At 42.8% G+C, this 13,526-nt stretch overlaps 1 non-coding gene across 1 annotated transcript; it reads left to right on the top strand.

The window, feature by feature from the left end:
- Positions 1-9,772: 9,772 nt before the first annotated feature.
- LOC125151088 (U6 spliceosomal RNA) lies at positions 9,773-9,875 on the top strand. The gene has a single exon (XR_007146636.1). It is a non-coding gene; the product is annotated as a U6 spliceosomal RNA (small nuclear RNA).
- Positions 9,876-13,526: the final 3,651 nt, after the last annotated feature.

Raw genomic sequence — 13,526 nt, 5'->3', positions numbered from 1 at the left:
TCAAATGCCAACAAGAATCTCAAAAGGGCTGCGGAAGGGGCACTTTGAAATTAGTGTTTGATGGGAATGCAAGCTGGTGCAGCCACTCTGGAAAACAGTATGGAGCTTCCTCAAAAAACTAAAAATAGAACTACCCTATGACTAGCAATTGCACTACTAGGCATTTATCCAAGAGATACAGGTGTGCTGTTTCGAAGGGACACACGCACCCCAATGTTTATAGCAGCACTATCAACAATAGCCAAAGTATGGAAAGAGCCCAAATATCCATCGATGGATGAATGGACAAAGAAGATGTGGTATATATATACAATGGAGTATTATTCAGCAATCAAAAAGAATGAAATCTTGCCATTTGCAACTACGTGGATGGAACTGGAGGGTATTAGGCTAAGTGAAATTAGTCAGAGAAAGACAAAAATCATATGACTTCACTCATATGAGGACTTTAAGAGACAAAACAGATGAACATAAGGGAAGGGAAACAAAAATTATATAAAAACAGGGAGGGGGACAAAACAGAAGAGACTCATAAATATGGAGAACAAACTGAGGGTTACAGGAGGGGTTGTGGGATGGGGGATGGGCTAAATGGGTAAGGGGCACTAAGGAATCTACTCCTGAAATCATTGTTGCACTATATGCTAACTAATTTGGATGTAAATTTTAAAAAATAAAAAATAAAATTTAAAAACAAACAAACAAAAAAAGAAATTAGTGTTTGAGAACCAGAATCTCATTTTTTTTTACCTTAAAAAAGAAAACTGTGGGGTGCCTCGTTGGCTCATTTGGTTAAGTGTCCAACTCTTGATTTTGGCTCAAATCATAATCTCACAGTTCATGAGTTTGAGCCCCGCCTGCTTAGGATTCTCTCTCTCCCCCTTTCTCTCCCCCTTTCTCTCCCTCTCTCTCTCCCTCTCTCTCTGTTCTCCTCTCTCTCTGCCCCTCCCCTGCCATCTCTCTCTCTCTCTCTCCCTCTCAAAATAAATAAATAAACTTTAAAAAAAAATAAAATGGTGATCAGCATGAGCAAGGCTACATGAAACTGCGTGGTGTATTATAGGGGAAACAAGCAGGGCCATATTTTTGGAGGACAGGGTATAGGGGGTGAGATTAGAAAGCAAAATGGTAAAGAGGTTTCAATATCACACCAAAATGTTCAGAATACATTTAGAATGGAACCATAAAAGATTTATAAGCTGGGCTCAGATTAGCATGATTAGGTGTATAATTTAGGGAGTCGATGCCAGCGCAGAGGGGAGAAACAACACTGAGAGACTAGTCACAGGGAACACTAGCATGTCCCAACTGAGAGATGATAAGGGCCTGAATCAAGGAGGTGGAGAAGGAAGCAAGAGAAGAATTGGCATGACCATTCAGAAGTGAAATAGTCAGGTCAGGGTCAAAGAGGTATAAGATACCTAGTCATGTGACTGGGCACCGGGTAACTTCTGAACTGAGATAGGAAACCAAGAAGAAGAGGTGAGAAATGAGAGGGTTCGAGGAGAAGTCACTGAGTTTGGTTTAGGCTGGACATGTTCAGTGTGAAATACATACAGACACCCAAGTGAAGATACTTCATGGGCAGACAGAAAGGATAGCCCACGGATGGAGCAGGCTCACAGATTAACCCACAGGAGTACATGAAACATCTCAGGAAGAGAACATAAAGAGAGCGAAAAATGTGTGAAGGACCAAGCCCTCAGAAACACTGACCTTCAAAAACAGGAAGCAGAGAGCAGTCACAGGAGGAAAAGGAGATTCAGAGACATCAAGGGCAGAGAAAGAGGGGTGAGCAGCAGTAGTAAATGGTATGGAGAGACCGCAGAAGATCAGTGCTAACATGGGACCTCTGGATTCCCCCTGGAAATTGAAAAGTCATTAGATTTAGAGGAAAAAACAAAAACAAAAACAGGACTGGAAATAAGGTTGGCAAAATGTTGATCATTGTCAAAGCTGAGCCACAGGTACAAGGGTGTTAATTATGATATCTCTGCCTGTGTATGTGTTTGAAAGAGTTTTCCAAATAAAAAGTTGAAAAATTGAAAACAAACTAATAAATAAAAAGAATAAAATAAAATGCCATTATTGGCTTTTAAGATCAGGGTTTCAGTTGAATATTGAGTAGCAAATGGGAAACAAAGAAAAGGGGGCAGCTGGTATCTAATGTCATATTTTGAGCTTTGCTGGCAATGTGATATAGTGACGGGGAAGAACTGGGCCCTGTGCCTGTGTCATTCATTCAGTGTCACTACAGGAAACAGATGACACTCAAATTAGGATGGCTCCCCAAGGGCTTACTAAAGGGAGTATTTATAGTGTTAAGAGCAGGGTATGAGAGAAGCACAAAGGATACTGCAGTAACAGTGGGGTTTTACCACCCTTTAGCACAATGCAGCTATCAGCATGTATTTCTCCTTGGGGGGGCGGTGAGGGGGTGGCAGGGCAGGGAGGTACTGCAGGTCAGCTGGCTCAGCAGGGTCTCTGCTTTAAACTGATGTCCAGCCTGACTTGGCTTCTCTCTGCAGATCAAGATCTGATCTCTTCCACACGGGTTCCTTCTGGGGCCCAGACTAAAGAGGGAGAAGTGGGGGGAGGCGGGAGGAAGGGAAGTTCTTCTTATGGAGAAGGCAGAGGCACAAAAAAGGCACACAGAAACACACCATGCTTCTAAAGGCCTGGGCTTGGAAATGGCAAAAATAATTGGTTTCACTCACCAACCAAAGCAAGTCATACAGCCAAGCCCAAGGGCAGGGGGCAATAGACCCCTCCTTTCATGGGAGCAACTACAAAGTCACATGTAAGCAAAGAGCATGGATACCAGGAGGGACAAGGAACTTGGGCCAATAATTGAGTCTATTGCATCACACACAAGGGAGGGAGTGCTTAGCAGAACTCCGAAAACATCATGAGTAAAGGATCCCCTTGAGAGGGGCTCTGACCTTCCATCTGAGAGAACCCAAATAGACTCCATAGGGAGGGTCCAGGGGAATAACCATCCTAACCTAGCCCAGGTCTGCCCAGGCTGCTCACTCAAAGACCCACTGGGAAACCAGAAAGCCAACAGAGCCCTCTGGTGAGCTCCAGACAGGTCAGCCTACCAGGGCAGGTTGGCAGTGCAGGAAGAATCCGGAGGGATGAACAGAGGACATAGGTACTGGCCACCTACCACAAGAAGACAAAGTGAAGGTGGGAAGGCAAGCTAGTAGGAGAGGCTTAGCACTTGAACAAAACCCTCATCTTTCTCCAGTACAGCCTGGGGAAACAGGGAACCTGAGGGCTCAGAAGTTGTAGGAGATCCTCTAAGTGGCCTGCACTCCTACCCAGGGCATCTGATCCAAGGGGATCCTGGGCAGACACCAAGCCCTCAGAGAGAGGTTTTCCTCCCACAAGGAAGAGACACAGCTGGAGGTGGAAACAGGCAATTAAGACTGATTGTCTGCCTCAGCAAGAAAATCAGCCTGCGACAGCTAATGATAGTCAAGGGGAGGCTGGTGGGAGCCCAGAGCAGGCAATCAGTGCAGAGACTGACGCCTTTGGAGGACAGAAGAAGATGCTTTGCGTCCAAGGGCTCTAGGGAGACACCTCTCCAAAGGGCTCCTTTTACTGAGGTCAACCAGCACTCCCCTGTTAGGCTAGAAGGAAGCTCTTGATGTTTGTGCTGGTTACCTTTCTGGAGACAAATTAATGTAGAATAGAATCCATGTAATAATAACAATTGACGGCAAGTTTCTAAATACAATAAATGTGTTATTTTATAAGCAAAGAATCCTTATTATTGGGAGGGGAAATAAAATGAGCCCCTCAAACTAAATTCTAGATTTTGTATGTTCAGAGTCCCAAATCAGGGCTCACTTGCTTTATTACACCATAGAAGGAGGAGGAGGAGGAGGAGGAGGAGGAGGAGGAGGAGGAGAAGGAGAAGGAGGAGGAGGAGGAGGAGGAGGAGGAGGAGGAGGAGAAGGAGAAGGAGAAGGAGGAGAAGGAGAAGGAGAAGGAGGAGAAGGGCCCCAAGAAGGCAGATGTTAGATTATAGTCTTCAAGAACATGGACTCTGGAGCAAACTGCCTGAATTGCAAAGCCAGCTGAGCCATTTACTTTAACTGTGAGCCTGGGCAAGAACAAGTTACTTTACTCTGTGTCTCAGTTTCTCCACCTGTAAAATGAAAGTGACAATAAAACAGCCTAGAGTTTTTGTGAATGTGATGAGTTAATAGATATGAGCACCTAAACTGAAGACTAGCTCTCATTATTTTTAAAAATTTTTTAATGTTTATTTTTGAGAGAGAGAGAATGAGTGAGGGAGGGGCAGAGAAAGAGGGAGACACAGAATCCCAAACAGGATCCAGGCTCCCAGCTGTCAGCACAGAACCCAAAGCAGGCACAAACCCATGAAGTATGAGATCATGGCCTGAGCCAAAGTTGGACACTTAACTGACTGAGGCACCCAGGCACCCCTAGCTCTCGTTATTATTGGCAGACTCAGGGACAGTCTCCTGCCCCAGATCCAGACACCCCTACCTTCTACCACTTCACCCTATGTCACAGGTGGGAGCCTGGGGAATAGAGTTTTCTAGCCTCTATCTGAGACTACCTTTCAGCTCGATTTCATCCCAGCACTGAGCATCTCTGAGTCAGGAGTGCTCTCATCATCTAAGGCTGGAACCCAGAGGGAATTTCCTTCCTCCATGAGAGCTGGGAGCATCCCATCCAGCTGCAGACTCAAGGTTGATGAGAACAATTAAAATATAAAAGGGGTCCTAGCTGCTGAAAGAAATCACCATTTTAGTGGAAGGTATAACAAACCTACAAGAATGACATTAGGCCAGGGAAAAGAACAGTTTGACCAAGGTAGTCATTGCCACGTGACACAATGCTTCATGAGTTGGTGTGTTTCTCTGTTTCCCTAAGAGACTTAGGGAGTCTTGACCTCAGGGTCATGAGTTCAAGCCCCACATGAGATGTAAAGATTACTTAAACATAAAATCTTAAAAACAAAATAGAAACCAGCTTCCCTAATCCAACTGCACTAGATTCTCATAAGAAGAGGAAGAGACATGGGGCACCTGGGTGGCTCAATTGGTTAAGTATCCGACTTCTGCTCAGGTCATGATCCTGTGGTTCGTGAGTTTGAGCCCCGAATTGAGCTATCTGCTGACAGCACAGAGCCTGCTTTGGATCCTCTGTCCCTCTCTCTCTCTATGCCCCTCCCCACCTTGCACTCTCTCTCTCTCACACAAATAAATAAACATTAATACAAGGAGGAGGAGAAGGAGGAGGAGAGAAGCAGCAGAAGGAGAAGGAGAAAAAGAGACACCAGGGGTATCTGTGCACAGAGGAAAGGGCAGTCAGGAAAAAAGGTCTCACCAGAAACCAACCCTGCTTTGCAACTTGTTATTAGGCTTCCAGTCTCCAGAACAGTGAGAAAATAAATTTCTGATGTTTAAGCCAAAACACAAAAACATAGAAAAGAAAAACCTGCTCTACATTGGTTTTTACATGTGTTTGGTCCTTAGTTGTGGATCCGTGGTTCTCAGTACACATAGTTTTTTTTCTTCCTTTCAATGATAACACCCAGGATATATTTCAGCTCTGTCACTAACCCACTGCATGATGTGCAGCAATAATAACAGCAAGTGCATATTATGCTTAATGGGTGTCACTCACTTTTCTAAGTGCTTTATGTATAAAATTTACTGATTTAGTTGTCAGGGCAACCCATGAGGTAGGGACTTCATCTGTGGTAAATTAGATTTCTATTCACCAAATATTTTAGTTTCCCTTCCTGCAGTGCCTGTAGCAGACTTAAGCATCCCCCTCCCCATCCATCCTATTGGACTAAAGAATGACCATACATATGATTTTCTTTGGCCAATGAAATAAGGGCAGAAGTGCTATGTGTCATTTCTATGGAGAAACTTTAAAAGCCAGTGCATGCTTTGCCGTGTTCTCTTTCCACCATGTCATGATGACTGGCAACGCCCAAATAGTGGCTGCTCTGTCAGCCTGGGTCTAAAGACGTCATAGAGCAGAGCCATAGTCAATTCATGAAGGACATGGAGTATGTGTAAGAAGGAAACATTTGCTGTTGTCTGTCATCAAGATTTGGGGGAGTCATCTGTTACTGCAGCATAACTTAACCTCCTACCCTGACAATTTCTCATTTCTCGGGAAAGGAAACTGAAGCACATTTCGAGTGTGTCTGGCAATCTTGCTCCAGAGTCTGAGGTCTTAACCACTATTCTATATTACTTCTTTGAACCTCAACTCCTGGCTTATGAGCTGGGATAATCTGTGCCCTAGCTGAAGGCAACGAATGATGTTTATTTATTTACGTATGTATGTATTTATTTATTTAATAATTTTTTTTAAGTTTATTTATTTTGAGAGAGACAGAGAGAGCATGAGCAGGGGAGGGGCAGAGAGAGACAGACAGAGAGAATCCCAAGCAGGCTCTGCAGGGTCAGCACAGAGCCTGATGCAGGGCTCGAACTCACAAAACTGTGAGATCATGACCTGAGCAGAAATCAATAGTCATATGCTTAACCAACTGAGCCACCCAGGTGCCCCTTGAATGCTGTGTTTATTTCTGTCCCATTTATCTGGTTCACACTCTTTCCATTGCCTGCTTTTCAGCTTTGAGCATGTTAGGCATATTTATTATATAGCTGATGCTGGTTAAGCTCAAGGGAACTGAAGAGTTCAAAGCTGCCTACTGATGTTCCCATCCTGTTTATAATCAGCGATCTCTACTATCCATTTTCCCAGCTCAGGACACCCTGATGTAAAGAGTTTCCAAACTTCTGACTCCTCCCCACCAGGCTTCTTACTGTTGGTGTTTGAGGAGGGATGATAATAACTGTCACCATTTATCAAGTGTCTGCTATGTTCCAACAACTATACAGATATAATTTCTAATTCTTAAAACCATACTACAAAGCAGGTAGTATATTCCCAGTCTTCTTGATGAGGAAACAGAGACCCGATAATACTAAAAGATGTCTAAGCTCGCACATCAAATATGTTTTAGGCTCCTGATTCCACTTGAGAGCCATCTGACACTAAAGTCTGTGTTCTTTCCACCAGGCTGCTCGTTGCAGCAAGCACTGCTCCAGCTGGTCTTCTGGTACATTCTCTTTCATCATTTGTGACTGTGGAGGTCTCAGAATCTTTCAGGATATTCTATGCCAAATAATATTTAAGATATTTTTGAAGACAGAAGTAAAGGGGCAGTGAGCTGAATCTAGGCAAATTCCTAAGAAAGCTTTAATGATGTAGAAAAACAGAGAGTCTTGAAAAACAAGTGAAATGGCCTAAGCACTTTGAGGTTTTTACTTAAATAATAAGGCTAAGCACAGTGCTGAGGAGTCTTTGATTCAAAGCTTTCTGAGCTCTCAACCAAACTTTAATGAAGCAAGGCTCCAAGGGAGGCATCCCAATTAGCCCTATATTCTAGATGATCAGACCAGGACTCCAAAGTCCAATTTCCTGTCCCTGGTGCTCATCTTGGAACAAAATTCTCCCCATTGTGAAGCTATGCACCAAATACCACATGTACAAATAATGGTCTGATTGTTACAACAGGCTTATGTTGAGTCATTGATCATTGCTATGTTTCAATAAATATTTTTTCCTGATAATGAGCCAATTTATAATCTAAAGCCAGATGTTGACAGGCCTGGGCTCCTTTAAAAAAAATGTATCATAATTATTATTATTTGATATTGCCATCTGGGACACATTATAAAAAATAAAAGGCTTTCTTGTGCTTTTGGAAGCTACTTCTTCCGGAATACTGTGTTCTCAAGACATCCCCTCACAGCATGGCCTCACAAATAGCAAGTCATTGGCATAGGCTTCTAAAAACACTTTCTCCTGCATAATCCCATTTTCACCGAAACCCCCAAATCATACTTATTCACATAGCTTATTCACACAGCTGCCATTTACAAAGTGCCTGCAATATGCCAGGCCTAATGCCAGATGCTGTGAAGAATGTGAAGCTATACAAATATATAGTCCTGCACTCACCACTCAGTTAAAGGACATTAAATAAAAATTAGTAGTATTATGTAAGGTTAAAATTTGGAAGCCATGTAGAGTATTTCCCTTTCTAGAGAGAAATCAAGGTTATGTCCACTCTGTCAAGCCTCACTATCCCCCTAAAATCAAAGAAAGAGGTGTTGACATTCTTGGAAGGAAACCTTTTTCCTCTACCCTTCTAGGTTCTTTGGCTGGTCTAAGAATCAATTAACATAGGACATATTAAAAGGAGAAAAGCAAACATACAAATGGGACCCTTAAGAATATGACACCCATAGGCAATCAGGCCACTGAGGTTTATATGCCATTCTGAGCTAAAGGAAAGCTCTAGAATGTCAACGGGGAGGAACACAACTCACAGAAAGAGGGGAAGAGCAAATGTTTGGTAAACAAATGTTTGCCTTACCCTGCAGAGCCCTCCAGGCTCTGCAGAGCTTTGCACCCCCCTTCACCCAGCAGTTAACCATTCCTAGTCCATATGCTTCATAGTTATCTCTGGTGCTAGTTCTCTTCCTGGATCAGACCCTCTATCTAAATTCTTTCAGGCACTTAAGGGAGAGGTAAAAGTTTTTTTAATCTGCCAGTATTGATTGCTTTCAGCTCAATAGAGTCCATATGCCAAAGTGGCACATTTTGTGGACAATTGTTCTGAATCCCTTCAATATGCATTGATCAGGCTTAACATTTCTTGGACCACAGTGCCAGGAAGTGGTGTTTTTGGTGTGAGAGGGAAGGAAACTGAAGTGCTAAGCCCCTTTGCAATCTTCAGTCTCCCTAGAGAGGCCTGGGCTACGTTCCCCCTAGAAAGGACCTTCTGTTTCCTGGAGTGGAACTAGGGTAGAGCGTAGGGGGAGGCCACGGGGCTATGTAGGCTGGCAAAATGCTTTCTTAAAGTTCCACAGGAAATGACATTGGGTTATAAGTTAAGAAAAAATATCAAAAACATGGTTAGTTCAGGAGACCACACAACGTGTCCTTTCAATATTCGTGTTAAACTGTAGATCAACAGGCCCATTCAAGAATTACATAATTTCTGGGCACCTGGGTGGTTCAGTTGGTTGAGCATCTGACTTCAGCTCAGGTCACGATCTCACAGTTCGTGGGTTTGAGCCCCGTGTCGGGCTCTGTGCTGACAGCTCAGAGCCTAGAGCCTGCTTCAGATTCTGTGTGTGTGTTTCTCTCTCTGCCTCTCCCCAACTTGTGCTCTGTCTCTCAAAAATAAATAAACGCTAAAAAAATTTTTTTAATTAAAAAAAAAAGAATTACATAATTTCTCATGAGAAGTTAGCATTCCAGGACTTTACTACTTACTAGTAATTGGGGCTGGGACTCGGTGAGGTTGCATGCTAACTTGTACATCTGTGAGTAACAGAGATGCAAATGATTTCTGACTAGTAGATAAGATAACCCCAAAGGTTGTGATTTTATTGCCCCATAGGACAGTAAACCAATATTGTATATCTCATAATGACCTCATTCTGAAGTTCTTTTTAAAATTTCCTATAAGTGATTTCAGCTCAGGTCATGATCTCACTGTTTGTTAGTTCGAGCCTCGCTGTGGGTTCTGCACTGACAGTGAGGAGCCTGCGTTGGGTTCTCCCTCTCTCCCTCTCTCTCTCTGCCCCTCCCCGCTGCTGCTCTCTCTTTCTCTCAAAATAAATAAATAAACTTTTTTAAAAAAAATTAAAAATTAAAAAATAAATAAAATAAAATTGCCTATAAGTAGGGCTTGCTTCAGCAGCACATATACTAAAATGGGAACAATACAGAGAAGATTAGCATGGCCCCTGTGCAAGGATGATATGCAAAATTGTCTATAAGTATCTGTTTCTCATCTTACCAGTTCCCTCAATTAACGAGTTAAATAAAATCTTTGACTTGTGTTTATTCTATATTTTTGAGAGAGTCATGTTTTCAGCTTTTGCAATTTATACTTTGACAGAGGCCTGCGATCAATCCAGGGATAATGAGAATCCCTCTGCCTGGCCTTGTCCTCTGGCATTTATGTACCTTGGGAGCCTCAAAGGGAGTCTACCAGGTAGGAAAGGATTCCAGTGTATGGGACCCTGGGTCCTGTCCAAATACCACCTCCATGGTATCGAATCAAGACCACAAGCAATATATTGTTAAAAACAAAAACAAAACAAAACAAAAAACAAAAACAAAAAACCAGAAGATTAAAATTCAATTATGTGCAACAAAATTAAGTAGTATTGGATAATAACCCAAAATATAAATATCCATGTGTTCATTCTGATATAAATAAATGACTGAGTAAATGAATTCCAGAAGAATTCCAAATCTTTTATATCAATACTCCACCCTTAAGGAGGAAGAACCTATCTCCCCACCTCTGAAAAAGTGGACTGCACATGAGTGCTTCCAAAGAGTACAGTATGAAAAGAACAAAAAAAGAGTAACTTTACGATAAAGAAACATGGCAAAACGTTAACTCAGCAAGGTGATCTGGGTGAACACCAACAGTGATAATATTCACCCTTGATACTATGTGATGAAAGCACCACTTAAATTCTTTGGTCTTCCAAAAACACATACCCCCTGTCTAATCATGAGAAAACATAAAACAATTCACAACAGAGGTACATTCTGTAAAATATCTGACCAGTACTCTTCAGAACATTAAAGATCATCAAAAACAAGGAAAGTCAGAGAAACTGCCCCAGCCAAGAGGAATGAAAGGAAACCTAACTACTGAATGTAACATGGTGTCCTACGTGGGATCCTGGAACAAAAAAAAGGACACTAGGGGAAAACTGAGGAAATCTAAACAAAGTATGGATTTTAGTAAACAATTAAATGTATCAATATTGGTTTATTAATTGTGACAAATGTAGCGTATTAATGGATGATATTATAACAAGAGAAACTGGATGTGGGGTGTACGGGAACTCTATATTATCTTCATAATGTTTCTGTAAATCTAAAGGTGTTTTGAAATAAAAAGTTTATTTAAAAATAAATCATGGGGTGCCTGGGTGGCTCAGTCGGTTGAGCATCTGACTTTGGCTCAGGTCATGATCTCACGGTTCATGAGTTTGAGCCCTGTGCTGGGCTCTGTGCTGACAGCTCAGAGCCTGGAGCCTGCTTCGAATTCTGTGTCTCCCTCTTTCTCTGCCCTCCCCTGCTCATGCTCTTTCTCTCTCTGTCTCAAAAATAAATAAAACATTAAAAACAAATTTTTTTTTAAATCATAATTGGAGCACCTGGGTGACTCAGATGGTTAAGCGTCTGACTTTGGCTCAGGTCATGATCTCACGGTCTGTGAGTTCAAGCCCCACGTCAGGCTCTGTGCTGATAGCTCAGAGCCTGGAGCCTGCTTCGAATTCTGTGTCTCCCTCTTTCTCTGCCCCTCCCCTGCTCATGTTCTGTCTCTCTGTCTCAAAAATAAATAAAAAGCATTAAAAAAAATAAATCATAATACCACATACAGACTTTAAAAAGATTAAATTAAATCCCAATTCCATAGTTTATTGACTGTGACCTTGGATAGGTCATTTAACCTTTCTAAGTGTCATCCATAAAATAATAATACTATTATCAATCTTGCAAGATTGTTATGAGGGTGAAATGCAAAAACACCTGATTCCCTCCACCTTGACTTGAGGGCTATCAAAATGCACTTGAATGAACCCGGGAGGAAATGCACTCTAATTTGCCTGGAAACTATATATTTTTGCACCTCTTGAAACACTCTAGCAGTGCCAGGTACAAGGCCCACCTAGCACAAGCCTGAGTAAATGTAACTTGTAACCCCAACAGCTCTCAAAATATGTTCTAGTGCCCTCCCAGTCTCTGAGGTTCTTGGTCTACAAAGAGGGAAAGCTGGTGTCCAAAATTCAGTTGAGTTTGCTGGGCTTACAGAGAAGAACAAAGCCCGAGTGGGTGTCTGGGGAAGGAGAACGGTCCTCACTTAGAATAAGCCTGAACTGATTTGGCAGATGATTAGCTAAGGAGACAGCCACACTTCTTCCCTCAGGGGCTTCTGTTTGGACGGGGTTGTCAAAGGGGCGCACAAGGGACTGGAGTCCCTGGGAGTCCCTGAGAGTCCCTGAGAGTCTCTGAGAGTCCCTGGGAGCAGGCTGCCAGGCAGAGCTGGGATGCCCCCTGGCATTGCCTCTGTGGACCATGGACAGTGGGAAGATGAGAGTCTGATAAGCTGTCCCTCATAAGCTGTCCCTTTTCTTATCCTATTATCGTTCATGCTATGCTACTGTGTGCAATAGGTTTCTCACCGCACATTTCAGGGAACTTTGGAGGTGGTGGAACTGTTCGGTCAGATCTGACTCCTGTGCTAGGTTGGCATCAATATCTCCACAGTCTTCTTCACTAGGATTGAGACAGTAGGATTCTTAGAGACGGAGTTGTGCTTACACATGCCTGCTTTGTTGGAGATCCACACCAGAGGGCAGTATGGGTGCTCTGTTCTAGAGATGCCCTTTTTTCCTAGAGGGGAGAGCTGAGTAATGGGTCTTCTCATAGCACTTTCCTGAGAAACAAAAGAAAAATGTAGGTAGATTCATTTTCTTTTGCTGTGGGATAAATTACCACAAACTCAGTAGCTTAAAACAACATTCATTTGTTAACTCACAGCTGTGCAGGTCAGTGGTTGACTGCTTTCACAACCACAGATAGGAGGCAACAGTGGGTGTGGCTGGCCGGAGGGAGGGATCCAGGAAATGTGGCACTATTACACTGGAGCCATAAACTTTGGCTAATGACCTCCATCATGCTACAGCCACTTCAGCTAAGGAAAAGAAATGGAAGATTCAGAGTCCTTGTGGAGAGCACAAGGTAGCAGCAACTCAGTGGGGATTTTGCTTGGTTTACAAACTTCTCTGGGTGTTCTGGAAATCTGACTTCAGATCAGAGTTTCATTTTCTGTGATGGGATAGTTGGGATTGTGTTCAGTTCATCAGTACACTGAAATTTTTTCTAAGTCTTAAAAAGAAAACAAACAACAAAAAACCCACCTTCTGACTCTAGAATTTTCCTTCTGTGGTCTAGACCCCCTTGAAGATTGTTCTTTAACCATTCTCTTTCCCAAGCTATCCTGAAAATAAATGAACCTTTTCAAAATGCAAAAACAGGACTTTAAAATGCAAAACTAGGGATTCCCGGGTGGCTCAGTTGCTTAAGCGTCCAACTTTGGCTCACGTCATGATATCGTGGTCTGTGGGTTTAAGCCCCACATTAGGCTCTGTGCTGAGAGCCTGGAGCCTGCTGTGTGCACGCACACACGCTCTCTCCCTCTTTCTCTTTCAAAAATAAAACCATTTTTTAAAAATTTTAATGTAAAAATGGGTTTTATGTAGGCTTAAAAGGAGTACACCCGAAAAGGGTGGACCTACACCAGCCGACTCCATCTTGTTCTGTGTCCTCCACCTTGACCACGCCTCCTCCCCTTGAGTAACCTCCGCTCACCCTTCAAACTTCCCGATCAAAACACACCCGGCGACCTGCAT

The sequence above is a fragment of the Prionailurus viverrinus genome, chromosome D4 (assembly GCF_022837055.1).
Source record: "Prionailurus viverrinus isolate Anna chromosome D4, UM_Priviv_1.0, whole genome shotgun sequence".
NCBI classification, from domain to species: domain Eukaryota; kingdom Metazoa; phylum Chordata; class Mammalia; order Carnivora; family Felidae; genus Prionailurus; species Prionailurus viverrinus.
This window is presented reverse-complemented; position numbering and strand designations above follow the sequence as displayed.